The 21593-nt window shown below is 36.7% G+C and overlaps 1 protein-coding gene and 1 pseudogene across 1 annotated transcript in view; both read left to right on the forward strand.

Annotated features, from left to right (window-relative positions):
• The window catches only part of LOC126946724 (non-histone chromosomal protein HMG-17-like), a 1084902-nt gene that overhangs the window by 261112 nt on the left and 802197 nt on the right, over positions 1 to 21593 (forward strand). The window lies entirely within an intron of this gene.
• LOC126949433 (uncharacterized) lies at positions 21303 to 21400 on the forward strand (annotated as a pseudogene).

The raw sequence follows: 21593 nt of genomic DNA on the forward strand, positions 1-21593 counted from the left end.
AAGCAATATTCTAAGCACTTCAGCTGTGAACAAGACTGATAAGATCCCTCAGATAGGGAGTTTTCATTTCAGAGAGAAAAGATAAAAAGAAAAAAAATACAAATAAACAAGCTTAATTTCAGAGAGGGAGAAATGATATGAAGCAAGTCAGTCAGGAGAATGTGCTGGAAGATGATTACTGGGCTCATTCTATCAGGTGGCCCAGCAGGCCAGGGTGAAGAAGAACCGATGTGTTGAAAACTCTGACAACAATCCTATGACATGGGCATTACTTTTATTCCCATTTTATAGACAGATTAAATTTCTGAAACCAAATTGTTGCTGCTCTAATAAAATATATATGCTTTTCTCTGATTGCAAATTTAACACTTGTTTATGATAGAAAACAAAACTAAGGACAAAAAGAAAAGTCATCTGTGATCGTATGGCTAACACTTTGTGTGTATACTCTCCATCATCTTTTTCTGTATGTATCTACATAATATGTTTAACAAATGGACTTGCCCTAACATCTGTAACTTGTTTTTTCCATTAAGCAATATTTTTCCATGCCATTAAAGAGTCTTATGAAACATCAGCTTTAATAGCTGTAAAGTCTCACATTATATGGAAGAATCATTATTTAATGGTTTCTTTTGTCTTTAGATATGTCGTTTCCATTTTTTATTCTTATAAATGATGCTGTGATAAACCACCTGATGATAATAATAATAATAGTTAATGTTTATTCAGTTTATGTGTAATGCATTGTGGTAGGCAATTTACAACTTTCAACTAATTTAATGTGTACCCAAATCCTATGAAATAGATACAATGAAAATCTTCCCTTTAGAAATGAAGTAAACTCAGACAAAAAGAAGTTAAACAATATGGTCAAGGTCACACATTCAGTAAAATACAGAACTAAACTTGAACTTGAGACATTTCAGTTCCAGAGTATACACATAACAACTGCACTCTATTTCTGACCCTGGCAGTATTTCTACAGATTGACAGAAAAGTCATAGTCCCCATCAGCATCATTTCCTTAGGATAAATTTTTAGAAGTGAAATTGCTCAGAACCTGACTCCAGATTTTATGCTTCTACACGAGAACCAGAGCTTCTTTTATCCAAGCCTAATGTCCACCCACTTCAAGGTGCCCTAACAGAAGAGCTGTAACTTTTCTGTTTCAGATTGCACACCACACTGCAGCCTGCAATGATAAACAGAGAACAAGCAATAGTCTAAGTAAAAGGGATTTCAACACTGCCAGTCCCTCCTTCGTTTCTCTCCAGAGCTTTTGCCCAGGAAAGCTTAGCAAAAACAAAGAGGCTCCTGCAGTCCAAGTTTCACCATCAACCCCTTTTCATAAGGTCCATGATCCTCAATGCATATTCTCTACATACATTCCCACAATCTAAACACAGACAGCAATGAAAAGGCAGAAGAGAGGCATCAGTGGCTTGAGCTCAGTAGCTGGAAGCTTCCTGTGATGCCCAGGTGCTGCTCTTAAGGTGGCTGTGCCTCCTTCACTTCTCGTGTGGTCTGATGAGGCCACTGAACTGATTAGGTACCAGATAATTTGACTACACTCAGGGAACTGAAGGAGTCCTATGAATGTGTACTGTTAAGTGAGACGCACAAAGTAGACCCTCCTGAGTGCTTGGGACTTGCACTAACCTGAAATCGTGACTCACTAGACACCATTTTATCTCATTTTTCAAAAAGTATTTTTTTTCTTGAGAGGGTGTTCAGACAGAAAGATGAAACAATTCATCTCTCTTACTTTTCCCAAGTTTCAAAGATAACCTAGAATCATAAGTTTCTATTTTACCAAAGGAGGCTCTTGAGTACAGTAAACTTTTTGTTATCTTATCTGGTCAAATGACAGAGGCTTTAGTGGGGAGTGATCAATTGAGTTATTCTATCTATCCTGTATAGAAGATTATCACTCTTTAAAGAAATACAATATAGAAAAATAAATCTAAAAATAGATGAAAGAAAGAAAAGGTAATCATTCCTTTTTCATTCAAAAGCCAAGTCTGAATGTTAAAGAGCTCCAAGGTCATCATTACAATCTTGAATTATGATTGCACAAGAAATTTCCAGCTGACAACTCAGGTTCCACCAATCTGTTTGAAAAGTATCTGGTTGGAAACCAGGGATGCATTTGTAAAAACAGTGCTTAGGGCACAGGGCAGTTCAAACAAATATTTTTAACCCAAAATGTAGCTGAAGAAACATACTAATAATACTAGAGACCCTCATCATTGTTTTTATATTGTTTTAATGCTTCTATCTAGAAAGTGTTTCAAATTGATAAACTGAAACACCAAGAACATGTCTTCCATATTCATGGCAGTTTAGGAACCTACACTTAATGTCCTTTATGGTAGAGCCTGGCTGGTGGAAGAGAGGCAATCTCAGAGAATCTAGCAGTTGAAGTAAGCGATTATAGGAAGAGCTTGAGATTGAAACTCTTAGGTCAAAAGAAAAAAAGGGCAGGAGCAGAGGTTATATTGAATGAGTTGCAGCTGCCACTGTAAGCGCCATGATAGCAGGTAGTTTCATCTATTTCACTCACTAGTGTATTCCCTATTTCACTCACTAGTGTATTCCCAGAAGTTAGAATGGTGCCTGGGGTATTGTAGATGTGTGATATGTAGTTATGAATGAATGAATGAATGAATGAATGAATGAATGAATGAATGCAGTAGTGATAAGAGGTGATGTGACACCAAGACAGAAGAAACTAGCTGCAATAAATAATCTGTAAATCAGTCAGCCTGCTCCACATTAGAGGAGAAATGCTGGTTAGTAAAGAGTTCTTAAAACAAAGGGGCACAAGAAAACTTTGGGAGGCGTTGTGTATGTTGATTACTCTGATAGTAATGATGGTTTTACAGGTGTATGCATATGTCCAAACTCATCAACTTGTATACATTGAATGTGCACCATTTTTGTATATCAACTATACCCTAATAAACTGTATAAATAAATAATATCACATTTCCTTCAGAAAAAGAGTTACAATTGACAGAATATCAAATAACAGAGAGATGCTGTAACAATAACAGGCACACAAGAAATTTAATCACAATGGTCTAATCTTCATGTGAATCAAGGAAATAATGCAAGTTCACAATTTTCAGATATCAAGGATAGCAAAATCTATGTAGCTCAATGTTTCTCCACTAAAAAGATGAGAACCAGCACTTATAAGCCTGACTACCTGTGCCATTCTGGCTTGATGAAGACAGAGATCATTATCATGTCTCCCTATGTAGAAGAAGGTAAAATAATATTACGGTCATCAAGTGGTCGTACATGTGAAAGTTAAGATACTCTTGACAAAAAAGCAACAGAAACCACTACCTCTGAAAGCATCAAAACTAGAGTATTCTATTGAAGAGCAGAAAGCTGATTGCACCTGATTAACCATGAAAGTCTGGCCAAAGTGTCATGTGTCAAACATCTCAATGTGATATTTTACAATCAACTTAAGACACAATTCACCCCTTTTCTTTAAAACTCCACAGAGCACCTGAATTCCTGAGCCTAAACCTGTTACAAAAACTAACAACCTTTATATCACCAAGACTTGGACTGTTTCTAAAATCCCAACTACTGAAGGAAATGTGTATCATCCCCTAAGTTTTCCTAAAATTGCACGATGGTCATTTGGTCATGGAACAAACCCATTAGCTCAGCCTATCCGCTTATTTAAGCTGTACAGGAGAGCACTGGGTTTTGGCTCAGAAAGTATCTGAGTAAGTGTCAGACATGGATGGGGCATAACTTTTCCTCAGACTACAAAGTGGGAATCAAAGAGTATGAAATATTCCTTGTATTTCATATTTCTTTATCCCAAGGATGACCATCACCCAGGGAAAACATTATCAGTCTGTGGAGACTCAGACAAAAGAGACGGTATAAATGCGTGAAGAGATGAAGGACTCAAAGAAAGGTAAAGATTTTGAATGAAAGGATGAGAGGCCAGGCCTAGAGCAATTTTCTGCACCAAAAGGGAAGCTGCTCTTTTCACAGAATGCTTGTAATTTGAACTTGGATAAAAAGAGACACATTAAAGTTGCCAAAGTCATCCCAAGTCAAAAAAGTAGTCATAATTTCCTTCATAGGAATGGTAAGTAGAGGAGAGAAACACTAAAGAAATTACATAAAATCTCTGATTTTACTTCAGTCACACCAGTGCCACTAAGTTAGCCACTCACTAAGTGATTCAATTTGGTGTTTCTGAGGTGCAATCCATTATTTAAATTATAATCTCTATATTCTAATTCAACACTTAGCTTCATACATAGTCTAGTCTCCAAGGGTCTTCTAATTAACAAAGAGAAGCTTCATCAACATCATCATCATCATCATCATCATCTAACAGGGAAAAAATTAACATGTCATATTATTTCTTTGAAGAATATCATTCTGGAAAACTATAATCCAGAATATGAAAATGTACTAATTTGATTTGTCATAAAAATGTTCTTTAAGATTCAAGATAAATCAGCAAATGCTTCCAAAGCTGACATTTAATCCATGAATTCAAATCATTTTCAAGATTTATGATCCATTAGAAAGACAGTTTCAATTTCCCTTGCCCTTGTGAGAGTCTAATGTATGGCTGGCACAAAACACATTTACACTGCACACATTCCAGGACAACAGTATCATTTATTGATAAAGCTTTTCAAGTCTTAAAAAATGATGTTGCAAGTTATGTTCATTTTGATTTGTTTATCTGTAAATAGTAGATGAATGCTTCACTCTGGTGAAACTTCCTAAAATACACAGATTAACAGATTTCCGTATAACAAAGATTGCCTACTAAAATTTACAAGAAATTTCCCACAATTATAATAATAATATCATAAGTGGATGGGATTTCTAAGGACAGACTACATGTCCATATATAGCTATAAAATCAGATACAGAAAAAGATATACATTTAGATACAGGCAGAATAGAAAGTTACAGGTGATGTATTGAGGGGATAAGATGGCAGACAGAAGGCAGGCCTTGCAGCTCCTATTCAGACAGAGCAGCATGTGGAGACTCACATAGTGAACTTTTGCTCCGAGAACTACCACAGCAATATACCATGAAAGCTGAGAGAATCCATAGACCCTTTGAAGGAAGTGGATCCCTGCTACAGGCTCACTGAGATGCCCAAAAACTGAGTCAGCTTGCTTTCTCAGAAGGGAGGTTGATGGTCTGGGGCAAGTTATCAGCCCTGGTCACCAGCTGCCTGTAAACAGACTGAGTGCTGTAGGGGGGACACAGTGGGAGTGAGATCGGCCTTTAGGACTACAGGCTGCATGGGATCAGGGTGAGGCCTGTGACTTCCAGCTTTCGCCTACTTCCCTGGTGACGTGCGTAACTCAGCAGAGCCAGCCATAATCTACCTGGGAACATAACTCCATTGGACTGGGAACCACACCCCAATTCACCACAGCAGCTGCAGCAAGCCCCGCCCAAGGAGAGTCTGACCTCAGACATACCTATCCCTGCCCCCACCTGGTAGTCTTTCTCTACCCACCCTGGTTGCTGAAGACAAAGGACACAATCTCTTGGGAGTTCTATGGCCCTTCCCACTGCCTAAGAAACCTGAATATGTAACCCGGCAACCCTAGGGCGAGTTTGCTTCCTTCCTATAGTACCACAGCTGATGCACTCTTGAAAGCCCCACTTCCTGGCTGTAGGCCAACCAAAACAAAACCAGTGCACTGAACAAAAATACAACCAAGGTCCCTCACAGAGTCCACTTCAACTCCCCAGCTACCTCCACTGGAGCAGGTGCTGGTATCCATGGCTGAAAGACCTGAAGATGGATCACATCACAGGACTCTGCAGATACTCCCCAGTACCAGCCCAGGGCCGATAGCTCTGCTGGGTGGCTAGAGTCAGAAGAGCAAAAACAATCGCTACAGTTCAGCTCTCAGAAAGCCCCATCCCTAGGGGAAAGGGGAGAACACCATATCAAGGGAACACTATGTGGGACAAAAGAATCTCAACAGCAGCCCTTGAGTCCCAGATCTTCCCTCTGACATAGTCTACCCAAATGAGAAGGAACTAGGAAAACAAGTCTGGTAATATGACAAAACAAGATTATTTAACAGTACAAAAGATTACACCAGCTCACCAGCAATGGATCCAAACCAAGATGAAATCTCTGAACTGCCAGAAAAAGAATTCAGAAAGGCAAGTATTAAGCTAATCAAGGAGACACCAGAGAAAGGTGAACTCCAACTTAAAGAAATCAAAAACATGATACAGGATATGAAAGAAAAATTCTTCAGTGAAATAGAGAGCATAAATGAAAAACTATCACAACTTCTTGAAATCAAGGACACACCTAGAAAAACGCAAAATGCACTGGAAAGTATCAGCACTATAATTGGACAAGCAGAAGAAAAAACTTCAGAGCTTGAAGATGAGGCTTTTGAATTAATCAAATCCATCAAAGACAAAGAAAAAAGCAATTACAAAATGAACAAAGCCTCCAAGAAGCTTGGGACTAGGTTAAGTGTTCAAACCTAAATATAATTGGTGTTCCTCAGGAAGAAGAGAAATCCAAAAGTCTAGAAACCATATTTGACAGAATAATCAAGGAAAACTTCTCTGGCCCTGCTAGAGATCTAGACATCCAAATACAAGAAGCTCAAAGAACACCTGGGAAATTCACTGCAGAAAGATCACCTAGACATATAGTCATCAAGTTATCTAAAGTAAAGACAAAGGAAAAATTCTTAAGAGCTATGAGCAAAAGCACCAGGTAACCTATAAAGGAAAACCTATCAGAGTAACAGCAGATTTCTCAGCAAAAACCCTACAAGCTAGAATGGTTTGGGGGCCCTATTTTTAGCCCCTTTAAACAAAAAAAATTATCAGCAAAAATTTTGTATCTAGCAAAACTAAGCATCATAAAAGATAAGATACAGTCTTTTTGAAACAAACAAATGCTGAGAGAATTCACCACTATCAAGCTGGCATTACAAGAATGGCTAAAAGAATCTCTAAATTTTGAAACAAATCCTCAAAATACACCAAAATAGAACCTCCTTAAAGGATAAATCTCACAGGACCTATATAACAATAACACAATTAAAAAATAGTATTCAGGCAACAAATAGCATGATGAATAGAATAGCACCCCATATCTCAAAACTAATGTTGAATGTAAATGGCCAAAATGCTCTACTTAAATGATACAGAATGGCAGAACAGATAAGAATTCGTCAACCAAGTTTCTATTGTATTCAGGAGACCCACCTAACACATAAGGACTCACATAAACTTAAGGCAAAGGAGTAGAAAAAGATATTCCATGAAAATGGATACCAAAAGTGAGTAGGAGTAACTATTCTTATATCAGGCAAAACAAACTTTAAAGCAACAACACTTTAAAAAGACAGGACATTTTATAATAATAAAAGGACTAGTCCAACAGTAAAATATCACAATTCTAAATATATATGCACCTAATACTGGAGCTCCAAAGTTTATAAAACAATTACTACTGGAACTAAGAAATGAGATAGATGGCAAAAGAATAATAGTGGGAGAATTTAATACTCCACTGACAGCACTACACTGGTCATCAAGATAGAAAGTCAACAAAAAAAAATAGATTTTTTTAAACTATACCCTATGACAAACTGACTTAACAGATATTTACAGAACATTCTGCTCACCAACTGCAGATCATACTTCTATTCATCAGCACATGGGGCATTCTCCAAGACAGACCATATTATGGGGCACAAAACAAGTCTCGGTAAATTTAAGAAAATCAAAATTATATCAAGTACTCTTCCAGACCACAGTGGAACAAAATTGGAAATTAACTCCAAAAGGAACCCTCAAAATCATGCAAATACATGGAAATTAAATAACCTGCCACTGAATATTCATTGAGAAAATAATAAAATCAAGATGGAAATTTAAAAATTCTTTGAATGGTAACAATGACACAACCTATCAAAACCTCTGGGATACAGCAAAAGCAGTGATAAGAGGAAAGTTCATAGTATTAAATGTCTACATCAAAAAGTCTGGAAAAGCACAAAATACTAGCTAATTGAATCCAACAGCATATCAAAAAGATAATCCACCACGATCAAGTTGGTTTCATACCAGGGATATAGGGATGATTTAACATCCACAAGTTAATAAATGTGATACACCACATAAACAGAATTAAAAACAAAAATCACAAGATCATCTCAATAGATGCAGAAAAAGCATTTGACAAAATCCAGCATCCGGTATGGTAAAAACCCTTAGCAAAATTGGCATAGAATGGACATAAGGTAATAAAAAACATCTATGACAAACACACAGCCAACATTATACTGAATGGGGAAAAGATGAAAGCATTATCCTTGAGAACTGAATCAAGACAAGGATGCCCATTTTCACCACTTCTATTCAACATAGTACTGGAAGTCCTAGTCAGAGCAATCAGGCAAGAGAAAGAAATAAAGGGCATTCAAACTGGTAAAGAAGAAGTCAAACTGTCACTGCTTGTTTATGATATGATTATATACCTAGAAAACCTTAAAGACTCATCTAATAAGCTTCTAAAGCTGGTAGATGAATTCAGCAAAGTTTCAGGATACAAAATTAATGTAGATAAATCAGTAGCTCTACTACACACCAACAGCAAACAAGCTGAGAATCAAATAAAGAACTCAACCCCTTTTATGATAGCAAAAAATAAAATAAAATCCTTAGGAATATACCTAGCAAAGGTGGTCAAATATACCTAGCGAAGGCGGTCAAAAGTCTCTACAAGTAAAACTACAAATCATTGCTGAATGAAATAATAGATGACACAAACAAATGGAAACACAATCCATGTTCAGGATGAATATTGTGAAAATGGCCATACTGCCGAATGCAATCTATAAATTCAATGCAATTGCCATCAAAATACCACCATCATTCTTCACAGAACTAGAAAAAAAAATCCTAAAATTCATATAGAACCAAAAAAGAGCTCACATAGTCAAAGCAAGACTAAGCAAAAAGAAAAAAACGGAGACATCCCATTGCTCAACTTCAAACTATACTACCAGGCTATAGTTACCAAAACAGCATGGTACTGGTATGAAAATAGGCACATCACCAACGGAACAGAATAGAAGGGTAAACAAGAAATAAAGTCAAATACTTACAGCCAACTGATCGTTGACAAAACAAACAGAAACATAAAGTGGGAAAATGATACCCTATTCAACAAATGGTGCTGAGATAATTGGCAAGCCACATGAAGGAGGAATCTTGATCTTCATCTCTTGCCTTATACAACAAAAATCAACTAAAAATGGATCAAAAACCTAAATCTGAGACCTGAAACCATAAAAATGGAAACCATGAAACATTGGAAAAACCCTTTTAGACATTGGCTTAGGCAAAGACTTCATTATCAAGAACCTGAAAGCAAATGCAACAAACAAAGATAAATAGATGGGACTTAATTAAACTAAAAGCTTCTGCAAAGCAAAAGAAATAATGGCATTTGCAGCAACCTGGATAAAATTGGAGACTATTATTCTAAATGAAGTAACTCAGAAATGGAAAACCAAACATTAGATAGTCTCACTCATATGTGGGAGCTAATCTATAAGGATGCAAAGGTATAAGAATGATACACTGGACTTTGGGAACTCAGGGAAAGGGTGGGAGTCGGGTGAGGAATAAAAGACTACACATTGGGTACAGTGTACACTGCTTGCGTGATGGGTGCACCAAAATCATACAAGTCACCGCTAAAGAATTTAGTCATGTAACCAAATACCACCCGTTCCCCAAAAACCTATTGAAATAAAAAAAAAAATTAAAAGTCATGCCACATAAACTCATGAAATGGTGTGATCAACCCTATGCCATTTTTCTTTTTTCCCCTTTTCTTTACTCTTTATTTTAAACAAAATAATTTCACCCATCAAAAATATCAGCAAAAGATATCAGACTCTCAAGAAGTTCTCAAAGCACATTAAGCCAAACTTAAAATTCAGTCAGCATCAATGAATGTAATATCTATTAAAGAAGGTGCTCCTCTTTTCCAGTAATTCAGGTTTTCAATCAAAAAACTGATAAATTCCACACACACTATACTAGAAAAATTACATAGTATTAGAATATCTATGTTTTTCATTATACATACGATAAAAAGAAATTCCAAAGAGGGAAGTTATTTCCTCAAGGTCATAACATAGTTGTAAGATTTGTGACTGCCCCAACCTGAGTATTAATCAGCAAAAGCAAAAGTAGATGTTCTTCAGCTTCATGAGCTAATATCAGATCATTAACTTGTCTGTCACCACCCAAACATGTCACTTCAACAACTGTATTAATTACTTATTGCAGAAGTGACATACCGTCATTCTCCTGTACACTATTGGTCACACAGCCCGATGCTGATACAATGGGAAGGGGGCACAAAAGGGCGTGAATATTAGAGACCATTAGATACAATGGAAGGGATTCAAAAGGTTGTGAATAGCGGCAGAAGCCATTAGAGGCCATCTTGGAAACTGGCCACCACAATAAACATCTCAAAACCCAGGGGATTTTCTCATACATGGAAAGACTTTTAGCAAATCTCACTTTCTTGATCCACAGATCACTCAGAACCCTTCTTGAAAAACACTTTCAACACTCTCCTACATTCAACCTGATTGCCTCATAATTGATAGAATAAGAACAGCATCCATTCTGGATGCTTCATTCATGTATTTATTTACTAAATGGCATATTACTATATACCAGGAAGTCTCCTGGGGACTGAGAATACAGTAGTGAAGAAAGTGTCATTTCTGCTGTAAAACCATTTGAGAATAGAGATATAGAAACTGGATGGGGAGGAGAGAGAGGGAATAGAATAAAAAGAAAAGAATAAAGAAGGTCAAAGAAACAATGGGAAAGAGGAAGAAAGAGGCAAGGCAGGGAAGGAAAATGGAGTGGAGATAGAAACCAATATTGATGGGAAATAAATTCAATTATGAAAATATTTGCTACATTAAAATTAAAATACTGAAGTTTGAAAAGAAAGTAGGAAGATTTTTGCTTAACATATGTCTCCATATGCTCAATATATAGTTCATTAACTAAATTTAGAAACTGTGTCTAAACGTATGCCTTTCTAACATGCAAAAAACTCACACCTCAATTCAGAGGTTCTCAAGTCTTTTGGTAAAGACACTGACAAAAGCGCCAGACCCTCTTTTCCAAAAGACAATAAAAAATGTGTGCATACACATATACACAGACACAGATTTCATAGTCCATGGGCCTAAAGTTAGGAACTCCCAATCTTAAAAATAGAAAGTAACACCTTAAACTGTTGTCCATGTTAGCTGTCTTTGTGAATATTCAGGATATACTCTAGGGCAAGACTTGCTGGATCTTTATGAAATGCAATGTTTCACCAAGGTAAGGCAGAATATTAGGGGATTTTGCTCTTTAGAGTATTTTTCCAGTCTGACGAGTCTCAGTCTGAATGGAAGAACTTAGCATCGCAAAGACAGGAGTAAAGAGCCTCATGTCAGGGCTGGGCATGGTGGTTCAGGCCTGTAACCCCAGCACTTTGGGAAGCTGAGGCCAGCGGATCACCTGAGGTCAGGAGTTCGAGACCAGCCTGACCAACATGGAGAAACCTTGTCTCTACTAAAAATACAAAATTAGCTGGGCATGGTGGTGCATGCTGTAATTCCAGCTACTTGGGAGGCTGAGGCAGGAGAATTCCTTGAACCTGGAGGCGGAGGTTACAGTGAGCCGAGATCACGCCATTGCACTCCCACCTGGGCAACAAGAGCGAAACTCCATCAAAAAAAAAAAAGAAAAAGAAAAAGCTTCATGTCCAAAGACAAGCTCAGGTCTAAGTTAACCAATCCAGATGTAAGAGCCACGTAGTCCCATTTCTTCATTTTACAAATGGGAAAAGTGAACACCCAGTGACTGATGAGGATATGGTGACCTAAAATCCAACACTGAGCAAACACTCAGGACCTAAGAAACGTTGGTCCATATTGCAGGAGACTTATCCATAAGTGTCAAGATCAGACTTGGTAAACTAATGTTAAACCCTCCACTCCAGAAGGGGAGCACCAAGTGAACTCAGATTAACTACAGATGTCTCAGTCAAGCAGGCTGAGAAGCGGACCTTGGATCAAGCGAAGGAGAGGGTATAAGATTAGGCAGACAGTTATTGGGGCATCTCCTAGTAGACAATTCTGTGAATCTTCATTTAATAGTCTGAATTTCCTCCCTTTCAGAAGGCACTACAACAAATTTACTATGCAGTACAGTGATTTTATACTTTGAGACAAATGGAAGCTTGAGTTTGAAAGCCAAATTCTCCCTTGGAAATATAATTGAAATTCTCCAATATGCCTATAATCCTGGTATGCTGCCATTTAAATCTGGTACTTATGCCTAGAAAACTTAGCAAATGCTATCAAAAGCAGGTGAGCAAATTGCTCCTATTACTATCTCTAACACTAATTAGTTAGAACTTAAGGAGGCACCGTGTCAGAGCTTTGCCAGACAGCAATGCCTAGTTACATAAAACCATCCCTGAAAACATGCACTGCTGTTGGAACAGTTGCTGACTGATGTTGAAGAAAGCTATGGTGTAATATCAGGTTACTTTCCATAAACTTTGCATGAAATCTTCTAAGTATAAACCAGCTGTAGAACGCTTAGTGCTCCACCAGGATTTTGAGGGGCTAGGGAGGGAGCACTTACCTTTTCCCCATTCCTCTTCAACTCTTCACGGTTAAAAGAAAGAAAGGAAAAGAAAGAGAGAGGGAGACTCTAAGAGTTTAAAACCCATTCACCAGCTTTTATGCCCTATCACAAGTTTAAAAAAAAAAAAAGGTATAGGTAAAGCTTCTCAAAATAATGCCAAATTGGCTGGTGTTCTCCCTTTCCATTGAATTCTTCCTACTAGTTTGATCTCTGCCTGCATTTTGTTTTCTGAAATTCCCAGTGACCTTTTGCAAAGGCAAATGGGTCATAGTGCATGTCAGGCAGGATTGCACTGTGCTGACCTGTTGAGAGCCAACGAACCCAGCACTACATTTTTCTACTTTGCTTTGTTCTTTGAGCTGAAATAAATGCCATAAAACATTTGATTTAAGAAGCTAGTATATATATGGTAAGCCATCAGGTTCAACATATGCAAAATAAAAAATTTCTATAGTTTATGTTAGTTCAAGTAAATTCCCAAAATGTCACTAGATACAGTAGAAAACTGATGAAATGGATAAGAAAGCAATAAATTTGATTCACAGAAATCTAAAGTGCATGTAGCTTGCTTATTTTTGTTGCCGTATGGTTTTCTATTTATGAATCTACTACAATTGATTCATCCAGTTCCTTCCCATTTGGAGCAACTGTGAAAAATATTATTATAAATATTCTTGCACAAGAATCTTGATTTACATATATCCCAGTGTTTCTATATTATATACAGAAGAGAAGAATTTCTGGTATATTACCCAGCATTATGCCGGGGGATTTTCAAAAATGGTTGTACTGAAGTTTGCACCTATCAGTAGTACATAAAAATTCTTACTGCTCTTAATACCTAATGTAGATGACAGGTTGATGGGTGCAGCAAACCACCGTGGTATGTGTGTACCTATGTAACAAGCCTGCACGTTCTGCACATGTATCCCGGAACTTAAAGCATAATAATAATAACAATAAAATGAGCTTATTCTGAAGTCCTTGCATCTTCATTAGAGAAAGGGGCAAATACATGGCCACAGACTTGGCAAGTTCTGCTTACTGCCGTGCTTGTGTCCGCGCATGGATGCCTCCAAACAGAGGGCACACAGTAAACAGGACAGTCTTCCTATGAAATTACACAATTTACCCACCAAAAAAAAAAAAAAAAATTCTTACTGCTCTTTATCCTCACACATAGTGTTGCTCCATTTTTTTTTTAATCTGGTGGATGTATTACATAGTGGTTTTCATTTGCATGTTCCTGATTATAAATGAGGTGGTATATTTTTAAATATAACTTTTAACCAATGAATTTCCTTCTTTTTGAAATGTCCATTTAAGTCTTTTTCCAATTTTCCTATTGAGCTATGTTTCTTTTTCCTGTTGATTTATATCTACTCAAAACCACATGAATGAATTTCATAGCTATAATACTGAGCAAAAACCATCAAAATACAAAGTAATATAAATGTATGTTTCCATTTCTATATAGTTCAAAAACAGGCAAAAAAAATGGACTATTTTGTTTACTAAGACACAAAAGGTTGTGATGATACTTTTTAAAGCAAGGAAATAATTCCTGCAAAATTCACGGGAGGTTCCTTCTGACTCTAAATAGGTGGTACTTAGAAGAAATAGACTCTGTTTCCTGAGTTGTCATGGTTCTAATATTTGGTCATGAAATCTGCCAGTGCCCTGGCTCTTGAATACTGAAAATAAATCTAATAAAAAATTCTATTTAGGCTGGTCGTGGTGACCCACACCTGTAATCCCAGCACTTTGGGAGGCTGAGGCAGGCAGATCACGAGGTCAAGAGATCAAGACCATCCTGACCAACATGGCGAAACCTTGCCTCTACTAAAAATACAAAAGTTAGCTGGGCATGGTGACATGCACCTGTAGTCCCAGCTACTTGGGAGGCTGAGGCAAAAGAATTGCTTGAACCCAGGACGTGGAGGTTACAGCGACCCGAGATCGTGCCACTGCACTCCAGCTTGATAACAGAGTGAGATTCTGTCTGAAAAAAAAGAAAAAGAAAAAGAAAAAAAAGAAAACAACAAAGAAAAAAACTAGCTGGTGTGGTGGCACATGCCAGTAGTTCCAGCTACTTGGGAGGCTGAGGCAGGAGAATCACTTGAACCCGGGAGGCAGAGGTTGCAGTGATCCAGGATTGTGCCACTGCACTCCAGCCTGGGTGATGGAGTGACACTCCATTGGCAAAAAATAAAAAATAACAGAAGAATTTTCATATGATTATGTGTAGATAAGTATCAAAAAGAATGGGAAACAGCAAATAAGAAGTAAGGAGTTTCCCTTTATTTTTACAATGACACATATTTTTCTAGTTTAAAATACACACTCAATTATATAATTTACACACTTACTTGAGAAGGCTTATCCATATCACTGAATGTCTACTTTTCTCTCCCCACAGTCCAGTAGGATGGGAGGAAAATGTGAAGCAGATTTGGAGTATGTTGATTCCAGCTTCATGTATACAATTTAGTGTAACTTTAAATTGGAATATAGGGTAATCTCTAGAGCAATCACTAAGAAAAGTATTTTTAAAACATATACAAAGAAATATATGCACACTACAGATAAGGAAAAATGTAACACTGAAATTATTTCAGTAACCCACAGAAAGGTAAGAAGAGAGAAACAAAACCAAGACAAACAAGACAATAAAGTGGCAGCCTTAAATCCTGACATCAAAATTACATTAAATATGAAGGGTTTAAAGATACCAATTAAAATATAAATGCTTTATATTTAAAAAACAGAAATTACCAGAATATAGTTCAAAAATGAGTCAGCTATCTGCTGTCTACAAAAAATTCATTTCAAATATATTGATAAAGATAGGTAAAAAGTAAATAGAAGAAAAATATACATACCATGAAAACACCAATCACAAAAAAGCTGTATAGCTATATGAATAGCAGATAAGTAGACTTCAGAGAAAAGAAACTAAATTACTAAATACAGAAAGGAACACTACATAATGATAAAAGACTTACTATACCCCAAAAAAATGAAATCTTTAATGTATCAAATTTAAAAACTTCAACAATCAAGATAAAAAGGATGATAAGACAACTTACAACTTTTGAGCAGCTAATACATACTGCTAATAAGTGTTAGACCCTGTTTCAAACACTTTACATCTATTATCTCATTTAATCTTCACCAAAAGAAAAGCAATTACATTATTATCTCTATTCTGTATACAACAAAATTAAGGGCTCTAAAGAGTTAAGCATCTTGCTCAAGGTCACACAGTTAGCAATCCTTAGGCCAAATTCCTTTTACTCTTCATTTTGCCTCCATCAAGGTTTATCTCTAAACACTTCAAAAATAAACAGTGCTATCATCATATCTAACACTGCTGTCCAACATTTACTCTTCTTGGTCATAAAGACAGAGTATTTTTAGTGGTGAAAAAACACTGGATTCTAAATAAGTCATAGAAATAAATGGGCTCTAGAAAACATCAGTAAATACAAAATAGCCTGGAGCAGGAAGCAGTTAATTATGGGAAAGCTGGGAGTCACATCATGGCCAGTGACCTCAACAGTATGAAGGCTGCCATGTAAGTTTGGGAAAGCAGGGCCCTGCACAACTCCAGGGATTCCATTAACATAGAGACTAAATTAGATCATCATATAAAAGGCACCACCTGGAATCATAGTACACAGCATGCCCTGCCATTTATGGTATTTCTGACAGTAATTATACTGTCTGAAAGTAATAAAGTCTGCTAAGAACCTCTTGGCATGCAGAGTACCCACCCACCTGGATCAGCAGCCTGAACTCCCCCTTCACAGAGACTGTAGTGAAGTGAGGACCTCTTTGCTCCATGTCCGGGCATGTCTCCTGCATTTGGAGCACCTGTTCACGTGGATTAGCAGCCTGAGTCCCCCCACCCTTCCTGTGCAGAGATTGTGGTGCAGCAGGACCCTCTATGCTCCACACCCAGGAAGATCTCCAGGCATCTGGAACACCCATTCTTCTGGAACAGGAGTTTAGGCTGCCCCACCCTCATGCAGAGACTTGAAGTCAAAGAGATTTCCGATCTCCCCAGCTCCATGCCTATGTACACTTCCAAGAACTTGGTGGCTACTCACTGGACCTCCTCCTTAGTGCTAGTGGTTGTGCTTGCCATCAGGGAACCTGCAGGCAGTCCTGCCTAATCTGGCCCTCCCTATCTTCATCCCCTCCTACAGGGTTTATCAGGGAGCTCATATCACTGTTCACTTCACGGGTCAGCCCACTGCCTGAAGCTGGCTCTCAACAGAGAGCGTCTCCCACTAAACAAAGATCCAGTATATACTCATCCACATTGGCCATAGCTAGTTCTTATCTCTAAGCGCCATCTACTGGCCTATAGGTCAAGCTGCACAGCCCAACATAAAACCTGCTGACAGAAGTGCATAGGACTGTAGAAGCAAAGCCAAAAGACTCTACCCAACATTCTCTACAGTCACACCCCATAGGCAAAGAGGAAAAAGAGGGAAAGAAAACAATAACGTTATAAGGAAAGAAAGACACATGAAAATAATTACATAAATTGGAAGTGCCAGTGCCTCCAGATGAGAAGGAACAAGGGCACGAGTTCTGTCATCATGAAAAATCTGAATATTGTGACATCACCAAAGAATCACATCAGCTCTGCAGCAGTGGTCCCTAAAGAAAATGAGAACTCAAAAATGACAGAAAATGTGAAGCATGGATTGCAAAAAAGCTTAATGAGATCCAAGACAAAGTTAAAAACCAACACAGAGAAACTTCTCAATGATTCAGGAAAAGAAGAAAGAGACAAGCATCTAAAAAAGAAATGCATCAGAGCTTCTGGAAGTGAAAAAACTCAGAGCTTGAACTGGTTCTTCAAACTAGCACATTCAGTCAAAATTTTTTTGAAAATTTTAAAACAATGAAATCTAAGACTTACTGGCATACCTGTGAGAGGAGGAGAAAAAGTAAACAAACTGGGAAACATATTTAAGGCAATAATTCAAGAAAATTTATTTTATCTTGCTATAGAGGTAGACATCCAAACACAAGAAACTGAGAGAACACCTATGATATACAATGCAAAACAAACATCACAAAGGCATATAGATACCAGACTCTCCAAGGTCAAAGCTAAAGAAAAAATCTTAAAGGCAGCTAGACAAAATGGTCAGATCACATACAAAGGGAACCCCGTCAGACTAACAGTGGTCTTCTCAGCAGAAACCTGACAGCCAGAATAGACTAGAGGCCTGTTCTCAGCATCCCTAAAGAAAAGAAATTCTAACCAAGAAATAAAATCTTTTTCAGACAAGCAAATGCTAAAGGGATTCATTACCACTACGCCAGCCTCATAAGAGATTCTTAAGGGAGTTCTAAACATGGAAATGAAAGAAAGATACTTGCTACCACAAAAACAAATTTACGTACATGCTCCTATTATGGAAACAGAAAATAAAAACAGATCAGGGGTCACCATTCTTATATCAGCCAAAACAGACTTTAAACCAAGAGTAAAAACAGATAAAGAAATGTAATATATAATGATAAAGGGTTCAATACAACAAGACTTAGCAATTCTAAATACATATGCACCAAACGTTGGTCGACCCAGATTCATAAAACAAGTACTTTTAGACCTTCAAAAGTATTTACATGGCCACATAATAATAGTGTGGAATTTCAACATTCCACTGACAGAATTGGACAGATCATTGAGGCAGAAAACTGACAAGGAAACTCTGGGCCTAAATTCAACACTTGCACAACTGGACCTAATAGACATCTAAAAAGTAGCAATCACACCTTAGAAAGACCTCAATTTAACAATCTAATAGTAGATCTAGAGCAATTTGGAAAACAAGAACAAAATAATCCCAAAGCTAGCAGAAGAAAACAAATAACTATAATTGGAGTAAGACTGAACAAAATTGAGAGGCAAAAAATCATGCAAAGGATCAAATAAAACAAAAGTGGGTTCTCTGAAAGAAAAAATAAACAAGATCAATTAACCACTAGCTAAATAAACACAGAAAAAATGAGAGAAAACCCAAACATGCAGAATCAGAAATAACGACTGATCTCACAGAAATACAAAGGATTCTCAGAAACTATTATGAACCCTTCTATTCACACAAATTAGAAAATCTAGAGGAAATGGACAACTTCCTGGAAACACACAACCTGCAAAGACTGAATTGAAAAGAACTTGAAACCCCGAACATATCAACATTGACTTCAGAAATTAAATCAGTAATAAAAAACCTACCAAACATAATAAAGCCCTTGACCAGATGGATTCACAGCCAAAATATACAAACATACAAAGAAGAGCTGGTAAGAATATTGCTGAAACTATTCTAAACAATTGTAAAGGAGGGACTCCACCCTAACTGATTCTATAAAGCCAGAATCACCCTGATAGCAAGATCTGGCAAAGACACAACACAAAAAGAAAAATATAGACCAGTATTCATGATGAATATAGATGCAAAAATCCCCAACAAAATACTAGCAAACAGAATCCAGCAGCACGTCAAAAAGTTAATTCACCATAATGAAGAAGGCCTTATTTCTTGCATACAAAGTTGGTTCAACATAATTAAATCAATAAATGTGATTCACCATATATACAAAACTAAAAACAAAAACCATATAATCATCCCAATACATACAGAGAATGTTTTCAATAAAAGCTAACATATTTTCATGATAATTCTCAACAAACTAAGCAATGAATGAATATAACTCAAAATAATAACAGCCATCTATGACAAAGCCTTAGTCAACATCATACTGAGTAGGAAAAGCTGGAAGATTTCCCCCTTGAGAACTGGCAGAAGACAAAGATATCCTCTCTCACCATTCCTATTCAACATAGCACTGTAAGTGATGGCAAGAGCAATCACGCACCAGAAAAAAAAAGGCATCCAAATAAGAAAAGAAAAAGTCAAACTAAGTCTCTTCACTAATGATGTAATCCTATACCTAGAAAATCCTAAAGACTGCCAAAAGACTCCTGGAACTGATAGACATCTTCAATAAAGTTCCAGGATACAAAATCAACGTACGAAAGTCAGTAGCATTTCTATACACCAATAACATTCAAGCTGAGAGCCAAATTAAGAATGCAATTATATTTATAATAGCCACCAAAAAATAATAAAATATCTAGAAATACACCTAACCAAATAGGTGAAAGATCTCTACAATGGGAACTTAAAAACATTGCTGAAAGAAATCAGAGATGATATAAATAAATGGAAAAACATTCCACACTTATGAATTGGAAGAATCAATATTGCTAAAATGGCCATACTGCCCAAAGCATCTACAAACTTAACAATATCCCTATTAAACTAACAACATCAATTTTCAAATAATTGGAAATAACTATTCTAAAATTCATACAGAACCAAAAAAGAGGTCAAATAGCCAATACAATTCTACACAAAAAGAACAAACCCAGATTCATCACATTACCTGAATTTAAACTATATTGTACTATAAGGCTACAGTAACCAAAGCAACATAATACTGGTACAAAAAGAGACATATAGAACAAAGGAAGAGAATAGAGAAATGAGAAATAAAGCCACACACATACAGCCATCGGATATTCAACAAAGCTGTCAAAGATAAACAATGAAAAAAAGATTCCCTGTCCAATAAATGGTACTAAGATAACTGCTTAGCCATATGCAAAAGAATGAACCTGGACACCTACCTTTCACCATATACAAAAATTAATTAAGATTGATTGAAGATTTAAATGGAAGACCTCAAACTGTAAAAATCCTAGAAGAAAACTTAGAAAATATCCTTCTGGATATTTATTTAGCAAAGAATTTGTGATATTTAGCAAAGACTTTATGATTAAGTCCTCAAAAGCAGTTGTAATGAAAACAAAAATTGACAAGTGGGATCTAATTAAACTAAAGACCTTCTGCACAGCAAAAGAAACTATCAACAGAGAAATTAGACAACCTACACAATGGGATAAAATATTTGCAAACATTGCAACTTAAACAATTCAACAAGCAAAAGAATAATAACCCTAATAAAAATGGGCAAAGGGCATGAACAGACACTTCTCAAAAGAAGACATGCAGATGACTGACACACATATGAATATCACTAATCATCAAAGAAATGGGAATCAAAACCACAATGAGTTACACTAGTCAGAATGGCTATTACTGAAAAGTCAAAAAATAACAATGCTGGCAAGGTTGTGGAGAAAGGGAAATGCTTATATACTGTGGAAATATAAACTAGTGCATCCATTATGGAAAGCAGTTTGAAATTTTCTCAAAGAACTGAAAACAGAATTACCATTTGACCCAGTCATTCCATTACTGGGTATATACCAAAAGGAAAATAAATCATTCTACCAAAAATACACATACACTTGTATGTTCACTGCAGCACTACTCACAACAGCAAATATACGGATCCAAGCTAGGTGCCCATCAACAGTGGATTAGATAATGAAAATATGGGGCATGGAATACTATACAGCTGTGAAAAAGAATTCAGTACCCACCTCAGCAGCACATATACTATTAATAACATTGGAACAACACAGAGAAGGTTAGCATGGCCTCTGTGTGAGGATGACATGAACATTTGTAAAGTACTGCATATTTTTTATAACACAATTGGAAGTATGAACAGCAGAGTATACTAATCTGAGGGAAAAAAAAGAATCTCAGAGCTTGATGACCAGTTCTTTGAAACAACTCAGACCAAAATAAAGAAAAAAGTATTTAAAAAATGAATAAAACCTATCCAGCCAAACTAAGTTTCATAAGTAAAGGAGAGATAAAATCCTTTCTAGACAA

This window comes from Macaca thibetana, chromosome 2 (genome assembly GCF_024542745.1).
Source record: "Macaca thibetana thibetana isolate TM-01 chromosome 2, ASM2454274v1, whole genome shotgun sequence".
NCBI classification, from domain to species: Eukaryota; Metazoa; Chordata; class Mammalia; order Primates; family Cercopithecidae; genus Macaca; species Macaca thibetana.